The sequence below is a fragment of the Saccopteryx leptura genome, chromosome 3 (genome assembly GCF_036850995.1).
Source record: "Saccopteryx leptura isolate mSacLep1 chromosome 3, mSacLep1_pri_phased_curated, whole genome shotgun sequence".
Classification (NCBI taxonomy): domain Eukaryota; kingdom Metazoa; phylum Chordata; class Mammalia; order Chiroptera; family Emballonuridae; genus Saccopteryx; species Saccopteryx leptura.
Window position 1 is genome coordinate 135336659 of NC_089505.1, and position 21850 is coordinate 135358508.

At 39.5% G+C, this 21850-nt stretch overlaps 1 pseudogene; it reads right to left on the minus strand.

Annotated features, from left to right (window-relative positions):
• Nucleotides 1-200: 200 nt before the first annotated feature.
• Nucleotides 201-21649, minus strand: LOC136398320 (26S proteasome regulatory subunit 4-like; annotated as a pseudogene).
• Nucleotides 21650-21850: the final 201 nt, after the last annotated feature.

A 21850-nucleotide genomic window follows, 5' to 3' on the forward strand; every position in this document is an offset into this window, starting at 1 on the left:
GCAGAGGGCAGAATTTAAGCCTAGGAAGTTTAACTCCCAAGCCCACAAGAGTAACCATGTGTGAAATGAGGTATTGAGTCCTATCTTAGTTTGCTAATGAAGATCAGTTAGAACCTGGGTTCCTCTGGGTAACTTCCCCAACTTCTTCCCTCTAAAGGTCGGGCACTCCAAACCATTTCCTCAAAGGCCACTGTGGTTTGTTAAAGATAGAGCCCTTCAGGGGTACCATCTTATTTTTTATAAAGAACCTGTTCTTTGCCCTGGCCAGAGAGAGTATCAGCCTGGTGTATGGACATCCCGAGTTTGATTTCTGGTCAGAGCACACAAGAGAAGCGATTATCTTCTTCTCTTTCCTTCCTCTCCCCCTTCTCTCCCTCTTCTGCTCCCATAGCCAGTGGCTTGATTGGTCCAAGCATTGGCTCCAGGTGCTGAGGATAGCTCAGTTGGTCTGAGCATCAGCCCCAGATGGGTTGCTGGGTGGATCCCAGTCAGGGTGCAGGTGGGAGTCTATCTTCCCTCCTCTCACTTAAAAAAAAAAAAAAAAAAAGAACATATCCTTTAGATTTTTTGAGGTCTTCATTTACTACTCTTACTCCACATCCTTTCAAGGCCATCAGATCAGCTTCTACACAGATTATCTTGATGTCAGCACCAGAGAGTTAATCTTCAGCTATGACCAAGTCATCCAGTGTCATGTCATCATTCTGTTTGTGTGAATCTGAAAGATATGCTTCTTGATCTTTTTATTGTTCTGGAGCAGTGATTGGCAAACTCATTAGTCAATAGAGCCAAATATCAACAGTACAACGATTGAAATTTTTCTGAGAGCCAAATTTTTTAAACTTAAACTATATAGGTAGGTACATTCCTTATCGAGGTAGCGCCCACACGTGGTATTTTGTGGAAGAGCCATACTCAAGGGGCCAAAGAGCCGCATGTGGCTCATGAGCCGCAGTTTGCCGACGGGAGGGGGTGTTCAATATTTCTGTCTATTTGGTTTATGGCCATGATAACTTTTATATCGCCCCTTGAATCAAATCCATCCAACTATCCAATAGCTCCAACATTATTCGCTGAATTTCTCTCTCACCACCAGAATTTGAGCCACATCTTTTTGTTCCAATGGCATCAATTTTATCAATAAACACAATAAATGGTGCATGTTCTTTAGCAATTTGAAACAATTCCCAAACTTGTTTAGGCCCATCACCTAGGTACTTCTGAATAAGTTCAGAGCCAACCACTCTCAAGAAAGTGGCCGAGGTTTGGTTCGCTACTCCTTTGGCTAATAAAGTTACACTTATGCCAGGTGCACCATAGAGAATAACCCCCTTAGGAAGCTTTATACTCATCTCTTCCTAACATTCAGGATTAGTAAGAGGACGTTTCACAGACTCCTTAAGTCCCTGGATTTGGTTGTCCAACCTCCCAATGTCAGCAAAAGTCTCCTTCTAGACCTTTTCCACCTTTATCACTGTGACAAAGGGATCCATGTCATTCATTAACACCTCTATTACAGCATACACCTGCTGTTGAGCATACCAGAGCAGCCCGGTTCCAGCAGGTTCTTGTCTACAAACGAAAGAATGCTGATGTAGCATTCTGAGCCCTCAGATGTAGACACAGTGGTGTGATTGTCATCAATGATCTTTTCCAAGGTTCCTAACAACATTGGGGGCCCCCCCAGAACATCCACCATGGATCTGTCCTCCTTTTACTTTTCTTCTAAAGCCTTCATTTGCTCCTGATTTCTTCTTCCACAAGAAGATAGTCTTTAATTATCTCTAACTTCAATACTTTTAACTGGCACTGAATGTGAGATGTCACCAATGGTCGTTTGCTGGCAATATCTGCTTCTTTTGTTTTCTTCTCCTTTTCCCCACTCTAGTTGGTACAGGAGATTCGTACTATTTTTCCTTGTCCTTTTCATCCTTTCTACCACCTCCAGGAGCATGACCACCACTCTGACTTTGACTCTGAGAGACTCAGAAAGCATTCATCCCATTACTTCAGGAAGCTCGGTAAAACTCCCTGTGCTGGGCAGCAAAGCTCCCACTGGTGGAAACACAAAGCTGGCCAACCTGACCTACTCCATACCCTCACTAGCCTGGGGACAGGACACTCTGCACTGAGCCCAGCCCCCCGGGCTCTCCAAGCAAACCCACTGGTCACCCTGGCCAGAAAATCAATTAAAAAAATTTTTCCTCATTGTTAGAGATAGAAGAAGGAAGAGAGAGAAGGGGGGTGATAGAGAGAGAGAAAGAGAAGTATCACCTCGTTACTCTACTTAGTTGTTCCATTTAGTTGTGCACTCATTGGCTACTTCTCTACCTGCCCTGACTGGGGATGGAACCCTGCCAACTCGACATGCCATAATGATGTTCTATCCACGGTGCAACCCAGCCAGGGCCTGAAAAATCAACCTTTAAAATATGTTCAGGTGGCCCTGGCTGGTTGGCTCAGCGGTAGAGCGTCGGCCTGGCGTGCGGGGGACCCGGGTTCGATTCCTGGCCAGGGCACATAGGAGAAGCACCCATTTGCTTCTCCACCCCCCCCTCCTTCCTCTCTGTCTCTCTCTTCCCCTCCCGCAGCCAAGGCTCCATTGGAGCAAGGATGGCCCGGGCACTGGGGATGGCTCCTTGGCCTCTGCCCCAGGTGCTAGAGTGGCTCTGGTCGAGGCAGAGCGATGCCCCAGAGGGGCAGAGCATCGCCCCCTGATAGGCAGAGCATTGCCCCCTGGTGGGCAGAGCGTCGCCCCTGGTGGGCGTGCTGGGTGGATCCCGGTAGGGCGCATGCGGGAGTCTGTCTGACTGTCTATCCCCGTTTCCAGCTTCAGAATACAAGAAAAAGAAAAAGAAAAAAAAAATATGTTCAGGTAATGCACAGGAGACAAAAAAGAGAAAGAAAATGAGAAACAGAGGGAGAAAACAGAAAGCAAGTAATAAAGTGGCAGACTTAAGCCCTAACATATCACTAATCAAAATGCAAATGATCTAAATGTACCAACTGAAAGACAGAAATTAAGCAGAACAAGGAAAAAAAGACAATCTAATAATATACTGTACTGTCTGTAAGTAACTCACTTTGAACATAACTATATTAGTTTCCTATTGTTGCTGTAACAAATTACCATAAACTTTGTGACTTAAAGCAACCCACATTTATAATCTTACAGTTCTGTAGGTTATACTGGGGAACAAAATTTTTGTTGCATCCACAGAAACACTTGTCCTTACCTAATTCGAGTGTGCTGATCTCAAATATGACATTAGTTTTTCTCTGTAAGCTACAGTTTTTTTGCAACTCAAGATTTTAGGTTTTCATCTTATTATAAAATTTTCAACATTTAGTTTAACATAATGAAATAGAATGTCTTCTTGGGCATCACCTTTGTGAAAATATAATAATTTATATAATGCAGTAAATACACTAAAAGATATGATTGCATTAGAATTTGTCTACAATTTTTAAATAGAACATATTAAAACACTTATTTTAATCATAAAATTTGAACAAAACATATTTAAATTCTATTCAGGCAAAAATTTGCGTTTGTAGCTCTTGCATTTGTGTACTTGTTGAGGACAATCTCGTTTGATGCTCCAGCAGTAGTCTGCTCATCACTAACAGCTCCAAAATTTTCGGGAAACTTATCAAGGTGACTGTTCAGGAAGTGAATCTTAACACTCATGTTACATCCAATGTCGCAGAAAGCCAACAGCACCCTTTGAACCAGAAGTTCATAGTTTTCTGCTTTTTTGTTGCCAAGGAAGTTCTTTGTAACTGCCACAAAAGACTGCCATGCTGCTTTCTCCTCCTTATTCATCTTTCTGGCAAATTCTTCGTCATGTATGAGGATTCGAATTTGAGGTCCATCGAATACACCTGCTTTCATCTTCTCAAAAGACAAGGCAGGAAAAGCAGTATAATATGTCGAAAGCATTCACTTTCTTTAGTCAGAGTCTGAACAAACTGCTTTATTAAGCCAAGTTTGATGTGAAGTGGGGGGAAAATGATCCTGTCTCAATTAACTACAGGTTCATTCACAATATTTTGCATCCCTACTTCCCAAGCTTCATGTTTCGGCCACTCCTTCTGTGTGCAGTGTTTCTCCTGAGCTCAGCTGTCCCACAAACACAGAAAGCAAGGATACTTCATGAAACCTCTCTGTTGTCCTAACAGGAAATTTACCATGTTAAGATCCACACAAATGATCCAGTTATGCTCCTCATACTTCAGAAAGTTGAGGACAAATTTTATGTCATTATAATCTCACAGATGAGTTGAATAACCAATTGGAACCCCTGAAAATAGGCAATATATGCACGTGTCACAAATGATGAAATATTGCACCTTTGACATTGAAGTGTGTAACAGCCACATATATAACAGAAGGTGTCAGGACTATACTTACATTTACACCTACTTGAAGAAGCCATGATTCAATCTTAAAACAAAATAAGAGAGTGTTTTTATCAGATAATAACTTTTTACATTTAAAAACAACTACAATTATGTAAAAGTGATGTTTGTAAAACATTAATTGCCTTGTGGTTATGTTCAATCCAAGAGTCGTTGCCCTTTAACTCCAATTTAAAAACCAATGCATGCCATTAACTGTAACAAAAAGAAATTAAAATTGCATAAAAACTAGAGCATACATCAAAAAAAAAAAAAAGATTTCAGATTTGGAATCAGCGATGCAGAAATATATAGAAACGGTTCTAAAACCTCATGCAACAGAAAATGAAAAAAAATGTTCCCCAGTGTTATTAACCTGAAATGGGTATTACTAGATTAAAATCAAGACATCAGCAGAGCCCTGATATCTTAGTTGGTTAGAGCTTTGTCCTGAAGCACATAGGTTGCTGGTTTGATCCATGGTAAGGGCACATATAAGAACAGAAAGATGTTCCCATCTCTCTCTCTCAAATCAATAGATTAAAAAAGTGTTAAAAAAAAGATAGTAGAGACTTTTTCCTCTAGAGCAGCGGTTCTCAAACTTTTTGAAGTTGGGGCACATTTAAAATCCTACAAATAATTGTAGGCACACTATATACCAATTTCTGAAAAATATGTTATAATAATTCAGTCAAATATTAAAGAAAATATATAAAATCCAAGTATGCTTTTATGGTAATTAAATGAAATAAATACAACAAAATTAAATTTATTCTGACATTAAAAAATATTTTTATGTTATATTTTTTGGGTTATGCTTTTTAGAATTTGTAAAAAAGAGGGGTTAAAAAATAAAAAAGTGACAAGAAAGTTATCTTTTTATATATATAAATACTTCTTAGTAAGATTTAGTAAATTCAGCAGGTCCCGGTGCAAATGTGTAAGTTTTTCATTCTTGTGTTTATGAGAAACATGAGCCTTATGTGTCCTAGTGATTTCTTCAATGTTTGGACATATATTTGAAAGGCAAACTCTCATTTTCTCATCAGTACTTTGAATAATTCCTCTCTTATTACTCCTAATTGTGTTGAGGGTAGAAAATCCTAATTCACATAAATAGGATGTTGAAAATTGTAATAAAATGTTCAAAGCTTTTTTAGATATTGCCACATATTTTTCTTTCATACAAATCCAAAAGGCTTCAAGAGACAATTCCTTATGTTTAATCATCAATCCGAAACCCCCACCATACACATCATCTTAACTCTACACCAAACAAAGGATAGAAGAAACTTGCCTCCAGTCTTTCTGGGGAACATGGGGGGTAGTGTAAACAATCCAGCACCACAGCTTAACAGCCTTTTGCAACCTAATCAGGCAAGTGAGGTAGGGGGTTGGGCAGATTGTCAGCTTACAGCCAATTCCCCACACTGCTGTCCCCCCAAAATCTAAACTCTGATAACCCTGTTGATTTTATGGTCCCCAACAGGCACATATTTCTTCGGAATACCACAGGGTGCACCTGGAAATCTTCTAGGGTGCACCAGTGCGCCCTGGCACACACTTTGAGAACCACTGCTCTAGAAACTCTAAGAGGAGAATCTCTTTCCTATTTTTCCTGGCTTCTAGAGTCCACCTACATTCCTTGGCTCATGGCCCCTTTCTCCATCCTCAAAGCCAATGGCAAAGACTCTACAAATATCACTTCTCTCTAACCTCTAGTTCAGTAAACTCATCTTTGGTTCTACTGCCTCCTTCTTTTCCTTATAAGGACTCTTGTGATTTTACTGAGCCCCCCTACATAACTCAGGGCAATCTTCCCATTTTAAGATGTTCAATCATATATGCAAAGTGCTTGTTGTCGTGTAAGGTAACATATTCTCAGGTTCTGGGGATTAGACATGGACAGTTTGGTGGGGAGGAGACTATTCTGCCTGCCACAAGACTGTAAAAGGAAAAGGTATACAGGCCAATGATCATTTCACAAATACAGGCTGAATAAGAAATAGTCTGATGTTTCATCAGACACTCCTGAAGCTAAATCATTCCAAGGACCAGTTTTCCCTGGGGGATGTAAATAGTGAACATTTTCAGGTACCACTGCTTTTTAAAAAGAGGCTGCTAATGCCCTCCAGGTCTGGTTTATATTTGCCCAGGGTTAGGGGGGGCTTAGACCTGCAAAAGACAAGTTTTATTACAGGCAGCAGATGCAGGCAGGGGTTAATATCCCTAAAGTTGAAGTGAATTGTCAAAGATGGAGAAAATCTGAAAGGATACTCTGTGGCAAGGCCCAGTGTGGGGGAAAGTCCATAAGAATTTAATTGAGCAAGAACAAAATAGCAAATGAATAGATCAAATAACTCACTTTAGGAAACCACAAACTAATCTTTCCACAGGAGGCTAATCTGGGAATCAGCTAGGCAAAGCAGGTCATTCTGACCTCTCATAGAAAACACCTATATAAATTGTTCTTTTGTTTTGTTCTGTTTTGATCTCAAGGAAACTAATCTTTCAGGGCAAACAGGTATTTATTTAGCTTTGTCTGCAGCTTTTGCGTTGCCACTCACTTGTTCAAATACTATCTTCAAAGATCAGTTATTGCTTGCTTAAGATACAGTAAAATTTCCTTAATATGTGTTTGAACCTTCCACAAACTGGCCCTTGTCATCTTTCTTTCTTTTTTCTTTTGTATTTTTCTGAAGTGAGAAACAGGGAGGCAGAGAGATAAACTTCTTCCTGCATGTGCCTGACTGGGATCCATCCAGCAAGTCCACCAGGGGGAGATGCTCTACCCATCTGGGTGTTGCTCTATTGCAACCAGAGCACCTGATGCGGAGGCCATGGGGCCATCCTCAGTACTCAGGCCAACTGTGCTCCGATGGAGCCTTGGCTGCGGGAGGGAAAGAGAAAGATAGAGGGAAAGGAGAGGGGGAGGGGTGGAGAAACAGATGGGCACTTCTTCTGTGTGCCCTGGCCGGGAATCCAACCCAGGACTTCCACACACAAGCCCAATGCTCTACCACTGAGCCAACTGGCCAGGGCCTTAATTAAATATTTTTAACAAATATTTATTTTATTGATTTGAAAGAGAGGAAGGGAGAGAGGCAGAGAAAGACAGGACCATCAATCTGTTCCTATATGTGCCCTGACTGGGGATCAAACTAGCAACCTCTGTGCTTCAGGACAATGCTCTAACCAACTGAGCTATCTGACCAGGGCCTTCAATTTAAATTTTTTTTTAATTAAAGTTGATGTTTAATATTATATTAGTTTTAAGCGCACAGTATAGTGGCTAGAGACATTTATATAACTTACAAGGTTAATAATCCTCTGATAAACTAGTACCCAGCTGGCACCATACATACCGCATTTCCCCATGTATAAAACACACCTTAATTTTTGGGCCCGAAATTTGAGAAAGAAATGTTATACATGAAGTTATTGAACTCAAGTTTTATACATCATAATATTCATACAATGCTTCAGCACTGTCAAAACCCCTATCTATTAGCTTGTCCTCATCTGTGTCTGATGATGAATCACTGTCTTCAACAATGAGCTCAAAAACAAGCGCGAAAAAGCGGGAAATGCAAGTAAAAAAATCTTCAACCACTGTATAGGATGCACCCAGTTTTTAGACCCCAAATTTTTCGAAAAAAGGTGCGTCTTATACATGGGGAAATACGGTAATTACTACAATATTATTGACTATATTTTGTATGCTCTACTTTACATTCCTGAGGCTCTTTTGTAACTACTGATCTGTATTGCTTAATCCCTTCACCCTTTTTACTCAGTCTCTTAACCTCCTCTCCCCTCCCATCTGGCAAACATCAAAAATTTTTTTCTATATGAGTTTACTTCTGTTTTGTTTGTTTATTTTATTTTTTAGATTTCACATATAAATTAAATTATATGGTATTTGTAGACTCATTTCAGATAGAAAGACACACACAGACTGAAACTAAAGGTCTATTTTATTACATTTCATGAAAATAAAATTTTTTTTAAACTGAGGTAACAATAATTATATCAGACAAAATAGACTTTAAAACAAAGGCTATAATAGGAAATAAAGAAGAACAACTTATACATAATTGCCAACAGAAATATCTATTTATAGACTTTTGGATAAATAAGATATGATGCATATATACAATAGAATATTACTCAACCATATAAAAAATGCAATTTTACCCTTTGCAACTACACAGATAGACTTGAAGTCATTATACCAAGTGAAATACATCAACCAATGTCATGTGATTAATCAGCATTTACATTTGCTCTTTTATGGATCCTATAGTCCAAGGTGAACTTACTATATACAGTTCAACCAACATTCCTTCCACATTTCGTTTTCATACCATACAGAATGCCCTCCTTCCTTCTTGTCTTAATTCTTTCATTTTTCAGATCCTCTAATGCTTAAAAGTCTTCCCTGATTATTCCAAACTATATTTGTTACCAGCGGTATTGGTGGAGAAATTTGACATCAGTTCTTGAATTCGGCAAAGAAAAAATTCAGAGCCATGAACTCAAATTATAAGAGAAAGTTTATTTAGAAAGTTACAGAGGTAGTAGAAGTAAGCCAGCTGGGCTACGTAGGCTCAGGAAACAAGTTGCTGAGACCAAAGTAGGGCCCTTGGAGCCTAGGAGAGAGGATAAAGGTAACTCGCCTGTGAGGAAGAAGAGGGGGAAGGGAAAGATGCTTGTATGCTCTCTGGACGGGAGTGCTTATAAAATCCTCTTTATATGGAAAAACAATGCCCTTCATAGTTAGTGGTGCATATAGATAGAGTACAGGCTAGGCATCAGTAATATCTATAAAATGAGGAAGAAGGCTGACTTAGAGGTTTCTTCCAGCTCAAGAGATTTGCAAGTCTAAGCTGAGTCAAAATAGTATTATGTTTGGATGGGCACACAGGAGTCATATAAACAAAACTTTCTGATGCCAGGGACACCCCCACTAAATTTACCACAACAAATGGACCTCTAGCCTCTGCTTAAGTCTTGCTGGTGGCAGAAAGAGAACTTATTCTATTTTACGGGCCATCTAATGGTAAGAGAGATTTTTAACCCTCTAACTTCTGCTCATTGGTCTGGTTTTCCTCTTTAAGCCACACTGATAGCTACATTCTATCTTCTTTAAAAATGGAAGCCAGATCTGACCAGGCAGTGGTGCAGTGGATAGAGCATCAGACTGGGATGTGGAGGACCCAGGTTCAAAACCCGGAGGTCGTCAGTCTGAGCACGGGCTCATCTGATATGAGCAAGGTTCACCAGCTTTGAGCCCAAGGTCACTGGCTCGAGCAAGGGGTCACTCAGTCTACAGTAGCCTCCTAGTCAAAACAAGTATGAGAAAGCAATGAATGAACAACTAAGGTGCCACAACAAAGAATTGATGCTTCTCATCTGTTGCCCTTCCTCTCTGTCTGTCCCTATCTGTCCCTCTCTCTGTCTCTGTCACACACACACACACACACACACACACACACACACACACACACACACACACATGGAAGCCAGTTGATACAAAAAAGACTAACAATGCCAAGAGTTTTGAGAATGTGGAGCAAATGGAATTATCATATCTGCTGATAGGAGTTGTCAATTAACCAGTTTAGAAAATTGTTAGATAGTATCTACTAAAGTTAAAGACACACTTACACTGTAATCCAACGATACCATTCCTGTGTATATGTACAAAAGAAAAAAGGGCTTATTATTTTTAATATATGTCTCACAAAAGACATGTTCATGGCAGCTCTATTCATAATGGCCCCAAAGTGGAAGCAAACTAAGTGACAACAGTAGGGTGGGTAAATACTTTGGGCATATTCATATGACATAATAATAATGATGAGTGAAAGAAACCAAACACAAAAGAGAGCATACCATGATTCCTTTCACATGAAGTCCAAAAACAGGTAAAACTAATCTATGCTGAGAGAATCTTAGAGGAGTGGTTATCTCCAAGGGTGTGTGCTGACTGAAAAGGAGTATAAGGGAACTCTCTGGAATGCTAGTAATGTTTTTTTATCTTGAATTGGTTGGAGGATAACCAGGTGTACACATGTGTAAAAAACTCACCAAGTTTTATACTTAAGATGTGGGCACTTTTTGTACATTTCAATAAAATAATATTCTTTTAAAAATAAAGTCATTAGCCTTTTGTAATTTTGAGTCTTTTTGATAAAAAAAAAACTCCAATAAGGCAGTTATAAAAGAGAGAGAGATAGCTCAATGGCCAATTGTCAACTCACACAGACCTTAATGGGGAAGTAGTATGTTGTAGTGACTGGGTGTGTTTGAAGTTACAGACCTAGTTTCAAGCTCTGACTTCACCTCTTGCTAACAGTGTAGCCAAAGTCATTTGATCTCTCTAACCCTCAGTCTTATTGTGTATCAAATAAGGATATATAAATGACAGTACTGAGTGCATGAGATGAGAAGTGGAAAAATCTTAAAACCCCCCTGGCCCTCTGGCTTGGTTGATTAGAACATCATTCCAAAGCGCAGAGGTTGCCAGTTTGATCCCTGGTCCAGGCACATACAGGGACAGATTAATGCTCCTGTCTCTTTCTCTCCCTTCCTCTCTCTGTAAAGTCAATAAATTTTAAAAATATATTTTAAAAATCTTTTTAAAATAATCTCACACATATTATGTACCACACATTGTGAAGTACATTATTTTATTCAACCCTACAACAACCGTATGAAGAAGATAACATTTCCATTTTAAGAATGAGGAATGTACGATTCTAAGAGCTTGCCCATAAGTGTGGCAGATTTGTCTGATTCTAAAGTCCGTAAACTTAAGTATTATCCTGTGTTGCCACTGGTATGACTGGATGTTGGATGGATAAAAAAAAAAAGTTAATGAGAAAACTAGCCTAAGTTCTGCAGAGGAGCACAATATTTAGCTAAAACTTCCTGTTAACTTCTTAAAGGTTAGCAATCTATACCTATAGCAAGAAGGACCTTTATCACTAAAAAGGTAGCTAATTTCCCTGCCTTACAGAATGATTGTGAGGACTGAGATAATCATGTCAAAAAAATTAAGTATGACGCATTTTAGATAATTTAGCAGCCCCCACACCCACCCACTTACCTTCTTATTATTATTTCTTTTTTTAATATAATTTTATTTAGAAAATTAAATTTAATGGGATGACATTGATTAATAAGAGTACATAAGTCTCAGGTAAACACTTCTATAGCATTTGAACTGTTGATTGGGTCGTGTACCCATCACCCAAAGTCAAGTCTTATTCCATCACTGTATATTTTTCCCTCTTTATTCCCCCCCACTCCCCTCCTCCTGGTAACCACTTCACTTTTATCTATGTCCATGAGTCTCATTTTTATATCCCACATATGTGTGAAATCATATAGTTTTTAGTTTTTTCTGACTTACTTATTTTACTTAGTATAATGTTCTCAAGGTCCATCCATGTTGTAAATGGCACTATGTCATCATTTAATATGTCTGAGTAGTATTCCATTGTATGTATGTACATCGTCTTTATACAATCTTTTATCGAGGGACACTTTGATTGTTTCCATGTCTTGGCCACTGTGAATAATGCTGCAATGAACATGGGGGTGCATGTGTCTTTGTATACCAATATTTTTTAGTTTTGTGGATAGATAACCATTAGAGGATTGCTGGGTCATATGGTAGGTCTATTATTGATTTTTTTGAGAAACCACCATACTTTCTTCCATAATGGCTATACCCGTTTGCATTCCTAACAGCAGTGAATAAGGGTTCCTCCACGGCCTCTCCAACTCTTGTTATTACCTGTCCTTTTGGTAATAGCCAATCTAACTGGTGTGAGGTGGTATCGCATTGTATTAATAGTTTTGATTTGCATTTCTCTAATAGTTAGTGAAGATGAACATCTTTTCATATATCTTTCGGCCATTTGTATGTCTTCTTGGGAGAAGTGTCTGTTCAGGTCCTCTTTCCATTTCTTAAATGGATTGTTTGCTTGTTTGTTGCTGAGCTTTGTGAGTTCTTTATGTATTTTGGATACCCCTTATCAGAGCTGTTGTTTGTAAATATCATCTTCCATTTCATTGGCTAACTTTTTGTTTTGTTGTGTTTTCTTTAGCTGTGCAGAAGTTTTTTAGTTTGATATATAGTTCCATTTATTCATTCATTTATTTATTTAATAACCCTTTACTTTATTCATTTTGCCTGTACTTTCCTTGCCTTTGGAGTCAAATTCATAAAATGTTCTCTTTGGCCAAGGTCCAAAAGTTTGGTATCTGTGTTTTCTTGTATGTAATTTATTATTGTTTCAAATCTTATATTTAGATTTTTGATCCATTTTGAATTAATTTTTCTTCAGGGGGACAAGTTATAGTCAAATTTTATTCTTTTGCAAGTGGCTTTCCAATTTTCCCAGCATCATTTATTAAAGAGGTTTCTTTTCTCCATTGTGTGTTTTTTACTTCTTTGTCAAAGCTGATTTCTCCATATATATGTGGTTTTATTTCTGGGCTCCCGATTCTGTTCTATTGGTCTGTATGTCTGTTTTTCTGCCAGTACCATGCTGTTTTGATTATTATGACCCTATAGTATAATTTGAAGTCAGGTAGTGTGATACCTTCAGCTTCATTTTTATGCTTTGGCTATTCAGGGATTTTTATAGTTCCATATAAACCTGGTGATTTTTTGTTCTATTTTTTTTTAAATTATATTGGGGCCATTGCTGGTTGGTTCAGTGGTAGAGTGTCGGCCCGGCATGTGGCAGTCCCGGGTTCGATTCCCGGCCAGGGCACACAGGAGATATCTCTCTCTTCCCTTCCCATAGCCAAGGCTCCAATGGAGCAAAGTTGGCCCAGGCACTGAGGATGGCTTCATGGCCTCCACTTCAGACACTAGAATGGCTCCGATTGCAGCAGAGCAACACCTCAGATGGGCAGAGTATCGCCCCCTGGTGGGCATGCCAGGTGGATCCCGGTCGGGCGCACAGGTGCATGTGGGAGTCTGTCTGTCTGCCTCCCCCCCTTCTCACTTTGGAAAAATACATAAAAATAAAAAATTTAAAAATAAAAATGATATTGGGATTTTAATAGGTATTACATTAAATTTGTATATTTCTTTGGGTAATGCAGCCATTTTAACTATGTTGATTCTTCCAATCTATGAACATGGAATATTTTTTCATTTCATGTGTCTCTTTTCATTTCTTTTAATAATGCTTTGTAGTTTTTAGTATATAGGTCCTTCACATCCTTTGTTAAATTTATTCCTAAGTATTTTATTTTGTTGTTGTTGCATTTGTAAAAGAAATAGGTTTTTTGAATTCATTTTCTGAAGTTTTATTATTGACGTACAGGAAAGCTATAGGCTTTTTGTGTATTGATGTTGTATACTGCAACTTCACTGTATTGGTTTATTGTTTCTAATAGTTTTTCGGTGAAGTCTTGGGGTTTTCTATATACAGGATTATGGCAGCTGAAAAAAGTGATACCTTTACTTCTTCTTTCCCAATATGGATGCCTTTTATTTCTTTCTCTTGCCCAAATGCTCTGGCTAAGACCTCCAGTACTCTGTTAAATAGGAGTGGAGAGAGTGGGCAACCTTGTCTTGTTCCTGACTTTAGAGGAAAAGCCTTTAGTTTTTCACCATTTAATATAATATTGGGCCCTGGCCGGTTGAGCTCAGTGGTAGAGCATCGGCCTGGCGTGCAGAAGTCCCAGGTTCAATTCCCAGCCAGGGCACAAAGGAGAGGCGCCCATCTGCTTCTCCACCCCTCCCCCTCTCCTTCCTCTCTGTCTCTCTCTTCCCCTCCCGCAGCTAAGGCTCCATTGGAGCAAAGATGGCCCGGGCACTGGAGATGGCTCTGTGGCCTCTGCCTCAGGCGCTAGAGTGGCTCTGGTCGCAACATAGCGATGCCCAGGATGGGCAGAGCATCGCCCCCTGGTGGGCAGAGCATCACCCCTGGTGGGCGTGCCAGGTGGATCCCGGTCGGGCGCATGCGGGAGTCTGTCTGACTGTCTCTCCCCATTTCCAGCTTCAGAAAAATACAAATAAATAAATAAATAAAGAAATAAAGAATAATATAATATTGGATGATGGTTTCATATATGGCCTTTATTATGTTGAGGTACTTTACATCTATACTCATTTTATTGAGTGTTTTTTGTTTGTTTGTTTTGTTTTATGACAGAGACAGAGAGAGAGAGTCAGAGAGAGGGACAGGCAAAAATGGAGAGAAATGAGAAGCATAAATTCTTTGTGGCATCTTAGTTGTTCATTGATTGCCTTCTCATATGTGCCTTGACTGGGGGGGGGGGGGCGTTCCAGCAGAGAGAGTGACCCCTTGCTCAAGCCAGTGACCTTGGGCTCAAGCCAGCAACTTTGGGCTTCAAGCCAGCAACCATGAGGTCATGTCTATGATCCCACACTCAAGCCAGCAACCCTATGCTCAAGCTGGTGAGCCCACGCTTAACTATCAACCTCAGGCTTTCGAACCTGAGTCCTCTGCATCCCAGTCCAATGCTCTATCCACTGCGCTACCACCTGGTCCAGTTTATTGAGTGTTTTAAACATAAATAGATGTTGTATCTTATTGAATGATTTTTCTGCATCTATTGAGAGAATCATGATTTTTGCCCTTTGTTTTGTTGATGGGGTGTATCATGTTGATCAATTTACTTATTTTGAATCATCCTTCTCCTGGAGTGAATCTCATTTGATCAGGATGTATTATTATTTTTTAATGTATTTTATTTGATTTGCTAGAATTTTGTTTAGGACTTTTTGTATCTGTATACACTAGAGTTATTGATCTTTAGTGTACTTTGCCAGGTTTTAGTATCAAGGTTATGTTGGCCTCATAAAATGTGTTAGGGTATATTACTTTTTCTTCTATTTTTGGAAGACTGTGAGAAGGATAGGTACCAATATCCTTTGAATGTTTGGTAGAATTCACTAGTGTAGCCATCTGGTCCTGGACTTTTAATTTTGGGGAGGTTTTTGATAGTTGTTTCTATATCCTCCCTGCTTATAGGTCTATTTAGGTTATCCACTTATATGTGACTCAGTCTAGGAAGATTGTATAGTTCTAGGAACTTATCCATTTCTTCTAGACTGTTAAATTCGGTGGTATGTATTCTTTCATAGTATTCTAGTATGATCCTTTGTATATCTATGATGTCTGTAGTAAGTTCTCCTCTTTCACTTAAACTTTTGTTGATATTAGTCATTTCTCTTTTTTCCTCAATGTGTCTAGCTGGAGGATTGTTAATTTTATTGATCTTTTGAAAGAACCACTTCTTTTTTGTATTAATTTTTTCTAGGTTTTTTTTTTTGTTTTCTATTTGAATTAGTGCTGCTCTAATTTCTTAAACTAAATTTTTTAATTTATTGTGTTAACCCGGATTTAAATTTCCCACCCAATATAACACCATGAACCACCAACAATGTGTCCCCCATTACACCCTCTTTGCTTCCTCCCCCGACTCCCTCACCCCTTCCCACTGGGATTTGCTGTCCTGCTAACTGTATCTATAAGCAATGTATATATATAATTTCGTTAATCTCTTCACCTTCTCTGATCCCATCTCCTCATCCTCCTTCCCTCTGACAGCTGTTTCTCTACTCCACATGACTCCGCCTCTGCCTCTATTCCATTCCCCCATTCATTGTGTTCATTAGATTTCACATATAACAGATATCATATGATACTTGTCTTTATTTGCATGGCTTATTTCACTTAGCATAATAATCTCCAGTTCCATCCATGTTGTCACTAAAGGTAAGATTTCCTTCTCTTTTCATGGCCACACAGTATTCCATTGTATATATGTACCACAGCTTTTTAATCCACTTGTCCACTGACAGACACTTGGGCTGTTTCCAGAACTTGGCTATATTTTTTTGTTTGCCTTCGTTTTATTTTATTTTTTTATTTAATTAATTGTGTTTACACAATTAATATATCCCAAGGACACCATATCACCAACTGATAAAAAGAAATGCACCCCCATATTTATGGCAGCATTGTAAACAATAGCAGATCTTGGCTATTATAAATAATGCTGCATAAACATGGGGGTGCATATCTTCTTTTGAATTAGTATTTTGGGATTCTTAGGATATATTCCTAAAAGTGAAATAGCTGGGTCAAAAGGCAGCACCATTTTTAATTTTTTGAGGAAATGCCATACTGTTTTCCACAGTGGCTGCACCAGTCTGCATTCCCACCAGCAGTGCAGGAGGGTTCCCTTTTCTCCACACCCTCGCCAGCAATTGTATGTTGATTTGTTAATGAGAGCCATTCTGACAGGTATGCTGTGGTATCTCATTGTGGTTTTAATTTGCATTTTTCTGATGATTAGTAACTGAAAATTTTTTCATATACCTATTAGCAATCTGTATGTCCTCTTTAGAGAAGTGTCTATTCAGTTCCTTTGCCCATCTTTAATTGGATTTTTTACCCTCCTGGTGTTGAATTTTATAAGTTCTTTATAAATTTTGGTTATTAACCTCTTATAAGATATATCGGATTTTATGTTCTCTCATAGTGTGAGTTGTCTTTATATTTTGTTAATGGTGTCTTTTGCTGTGCAAAAGCTTCTTAGTTTGATATATCCCAATTTGTTTATTTTGACCTTTATTTTACTTGCCTATGGAGATATATTGGCAAAAATAGGCTACAAGAAATATTGGAGAGTTTACTGCCTATGTTTTCTTCCAAGATTTTTATGGTTTCACAACTTACTTTTAAGCCTTTTATCCATTTTGAGCTTGTTTTTATAAATGATGTAAGTTGGTGGCCTAGTTTCATTATTTTTGCATATACCTGTCTAATTTTCCCAACACCATTTATTAAAGAGACTGTCTTTACTTTATTGTATACTCTTGCCTCCTTTGTCAAATATCAACTGACCGTAAATGTGTGGGTTTATTTCTGAGTTCTCTGTTCTGTTCGATTGATCTGTATACCTGTTCTTATACCAATACCAAGCTGTTTTGATTACAATGGCCTTGTAGTATAACTTGATGTTGCGGTCTAGCCGCGATAAGTCTATTGTGGGGTTTCAAACGGGAAAAGGTATGGAATTGAATAAATTATAGACAGAGACTTAAAGATATATACATACAGATGGGCTCAGGAGCAGGAGAATGGCATGGTGAACAGTCTCTACTGTTCCTCAACCATAACATGGCTGCTCCCAAAGACGCATTTGTCTTTATTCATGGAAATAAAGTGGTCCATTAGCAATTCAATTGTTTCCAAGACAACTCAAAGACAACCCCCACCATAACATTCAAATCTAACTTTACACCAGTAAGAAACTAGCTTCCAGTTTCTTCCGGAGTACATGGGTGGGACAAGCAAGAATCAGGTATAGCTCTTTGTTAACTAGGCAGGTGAGGTGGGGGTTGGGCCCAGCACCTCTGTCCCCAAGGTATATCCAAATTGCAAAAATACCCTGTTTATATTTTGGTCCCCAACAGATCCCCCTTTTGTATTTTTTAAAACTTCAATTCATGTGCTGTGATTCATACTCATCTGAATTCCCATGTTCCGATTTGGAGGCAGACTGGAAAAATATAAAATAAACAACAAAATTAAAATAGCCAATGCTAACAGATACTATAACAAGTATCCTAATACAATGAAGTGATTAAAGCCTATTAGATTATCAAGCAAAGTCTTAACTAATACAACAGGATCTAAAATAAAATTCTTATAGTCTTAAATGTCCTTAACATGTTAATGTAATTTCACCAAATCCATGTTGACACTATCACCGCTTCATATTATTTGTAAATGTAACCCAATCCTACTTCAGTCTGAGAACTGTCCCAAGGAGCAGGAGTCACACACATTCAGGAAAAGTCCACAAAGCACTGGAGTTGTGGTCACATTTTCACACTTTGCAGCTAGAATCCAAGTCCCAATGACCACTGCTTCTAGCTGGCAATGATTCAGATAGACTGGAAAAGCCATCTGCAGCAGATATGGAGATGGAGCTTCCATTTTCTTTAAAATGGAGAGATGAACTCAGGGACCTTTCCCTGGAGTTCTGCAGCCATGACGTGGTGAAGAGAACCTTGGGATACACTATACTAGGTGGCAGAGGTAAATTTGTCTAAATTAGAAGCAGGTCCCAGCCTAAAATAGGCATGGGGCATTAAGGCAGGGGGAATAAATGAGGCACTATATATTAAACAAAGCAGCAGAAGATAAGACTATCAACACCCATAACAGAGATCTTTGAGGGATGAATAAAAAACAGAACATTCAGTCAAAGCATAGTAACTGGCCCTCATGTTCATAAGAAATAAGATCAGTTTACCTGTTACTTGGAAGAAATACCCTGGGCCCGTCCACGGTGACGTGAGATGGGGGTCAACAGCCCTGGGCACCTTTAGCCTTCAGTGGCAAGTCCCAGCAGGCTGGGCAAGGTTAGGTCACAGGTGGCTGGAGCAGGGCTGGAAAAGACTGAACCCTCCCTTAGAGGAGCAAGAGGGCAGCTTACTTTCCAATGTCCCTTTTTCCCCACAGTAAACACATGTCCCTGGTGGGGGCTGAGAAGCCTGGCAGACTTTAGCTCAATGACCTTTTTTTCACTCTTGAAGCAGGACCCTGATGGAGTCCTATGAGGCCCCTTTGGGGCATTGGAGTTCTTAAGGGCATATGCCAAGAACTGGTATTTTGCCTGATCTCTTTTTGGGCCTTGTCTGCCTTTTCTGTTCCTCTTGGTCATTATAGACTTTAAACGCCATGCTCAAAAGATTTTTCTGAGGTATTTGAGAGTCTTCATCTGCCTATATAAACTTTTTCCATATATCTGGAGCTATTTGGAAAAAGACAAAACAGCATTATTGGCTGGATCAAATAAAAGAGGATAAAAGTTTGCAGGAGAAAGAGGTTTAGCATCTCCTGTAGGATTCCAGAGTCTCTCAGCTGCTGAATAACCCTGTACATCAGCATTCAAAAGAAATTTTAAAAGTAAAAGCATGATAAAGTAGATTTGCAGGAGTTCCAGGATATGACTCCCCCCTTTTTTTATATTATTTACGATTGACCTTTAAGCATTTCTTGGGCGCCCTTTATAATACCTTGACTTCAAAGATTGTAAGAAATACTTGTATTTATGTTAACTTCTAACAAAATATAGTAAATGCATTTTAAAGTAACATTCCCATACTTATCAAAACATTTCTACCCCATTAATTAACAGGCATTTTAAAGAGTAAAAAAATTTACAATTTTGTCAAGCAAATCCACCCTGCTTCAAGCTTTGCAGCTGCAGCAACTTTAGCTTGGAGCACTTTGGCCAAATTAACAAGTCTTTAGGATCCATATTCATTTTATTTAAATTTAAATTAGCATGCTTTACTTGTTCTAATTAAAATTATAAATTTATAAGGATGATATCATTTTATTTCTTCAATATTAGAGCCGGTATTTCCAATTTTTGCATGCAAGAACTTAACTTAGGCCTTAATGTGTCTAAAACACATTTAGACAACATTAAACAAAGACTAAACAGAAACAAGAATTACACAATTCAAGAGTGAAACCCGGGATTTTAGAGATTAGAACGTGGCCCGGTTGATCTTACGCAGGGCTATTTTAATAAAAATATAATAAAGGATAAAAACTAAACAGAACTCTCTCTCGGAAAATTTCGAGGATTTCTAGGTGGCCACATATGAGATTCTGTTTAGTCATACCCAAGTAGGCATTCCCTTTGCCCTCTTTTCAGGCATAGAATAGGAAATAAATAAAATAATAGTCTAAAGAAAGTTAGAAAATAATGGGAAAAAGGTGTAATTTTCCCAAACTCTTAAGTCTTTTTATTTACTAAAGAAAATCAGTAATAATACAACTTTAAAAAGCATCTGAGTCTTCTAAACATTCTTAAATTCTAATAGCTGCTGTGTCTGGCAGCCTAAATCCCTCCATTTCAACCCCTGCTGAAATGCAGGGGAAGGCTTCCCCACTCCCCTCCCAGGGCTGGGCCACTCAGGCAGAGCCCCGCCCCACCCATACGAGGGTCAGCCTGCCATAGTGCTGCCACTGCCACCAGGATCTGGGGCTCCGGGCCTCAGCAGTGCTTCCTCTGCTGCTGAGCCGTGAGCTTGCAGGAGCCACACATTCCAGCACAGGAGGCTTCACTGCGTACCCAACCCATGCTACCGCTGCCATCTGCAGGACACACCCCCTCTGCCACCTGCGTGCACATGGCCACCTGCACTTCCAAGAGGGGACCATGACCAGCCTGCGCTGGCAGCAGTAGCCTCCGCAGCTTCTCTGAATCTTTTGACCCTCGGCATTATATTTAGACTTACACTCGTTCACCCAATGTTTCCCTTTTTTACAGCGTGGGCAAAGGTCTGGATCCTTAGGAGCCAGCCGGGCTTGAAGAAGAGTCCAAGGATGATATTCTGGGGAAGGTTGGAGGAGCAAGGCACTTTCTAGCAAAATGCCCTGAATCCCCACATTGGAAACAAGATCCACTGGCATAAATATTTCCCTGACTTTCCTTCTTCCATTTATTTTGCCTTTTATCAAAATACCCTGGAATTGGCCCTGGCCAGTTGGCACAGTGGTAGAGCATCGGCCTGGCGTGCAGGAGTTCTGGGTTCAATTCCCAGCCAGGGCACACAGGAGAGGCGCCCATCTGCTTCTCCACCCCTCCCCCTCTCCTTCCTCTCTGTCTCTCTCTTCCCCTCCCGCAGCCAAGGCTCCATTGGAGCAAAGTTGGCCTGGGCACTGAGGATGGCTCTATGGCCTCTGCCTCAGGCACTAGAATGGTTCCGGTTGCAACAGAGCAACGCCCCAGATGGGCAGAGCATTGCCCCCTGGTGGGTGTGCTGGGTGGATCCCGGTCGGGCGCATGCGGGAGTCTGTCTGACTGCCTCCCCGTTTCCAACTTCAGAAAAATACAAAAAAAAAAAAAATACCCTGGAATTTTTGCCTTAACAACTATGGCAAAAGCAAGACCTTGTATGTATGAAGTCCCAACATTAGCGCATATTCTGATATAAATTTCTTTTCTACCACTATTCTTTCAACTGCCGAAATAAGCTGTGAAATAAATTCTTGATATTGCTCATCAGGAACTTGCCTAATATTGCTGAATTCCTCCATTTTTTCCCTGCATCTTGAGCTTGACCCAAAGCTTGTTGGAGCAGGGATCTCCAAGAGTCTGAGACAAAGACCTTGGGAGTAGAGGGCGGCAGAGGTGCAAAGTTTAAAATGGCCATAGTCGCGGTATTTTCATCTCCCAAGTTATTCTCAGACTCCAAGTTCTTCTCATATTTACATTCCCCTGTTTCTACCTCATTCTGATCAAATAACTTATTCTCAAATAAAAACATTTGTACAAAAAGAAAAAGGTCCCTCACTTTTTTTTTTTTGTACTTTTCTGAAGCTGGAAATGGGGAGGCAGGCAGTCAGACAGACTC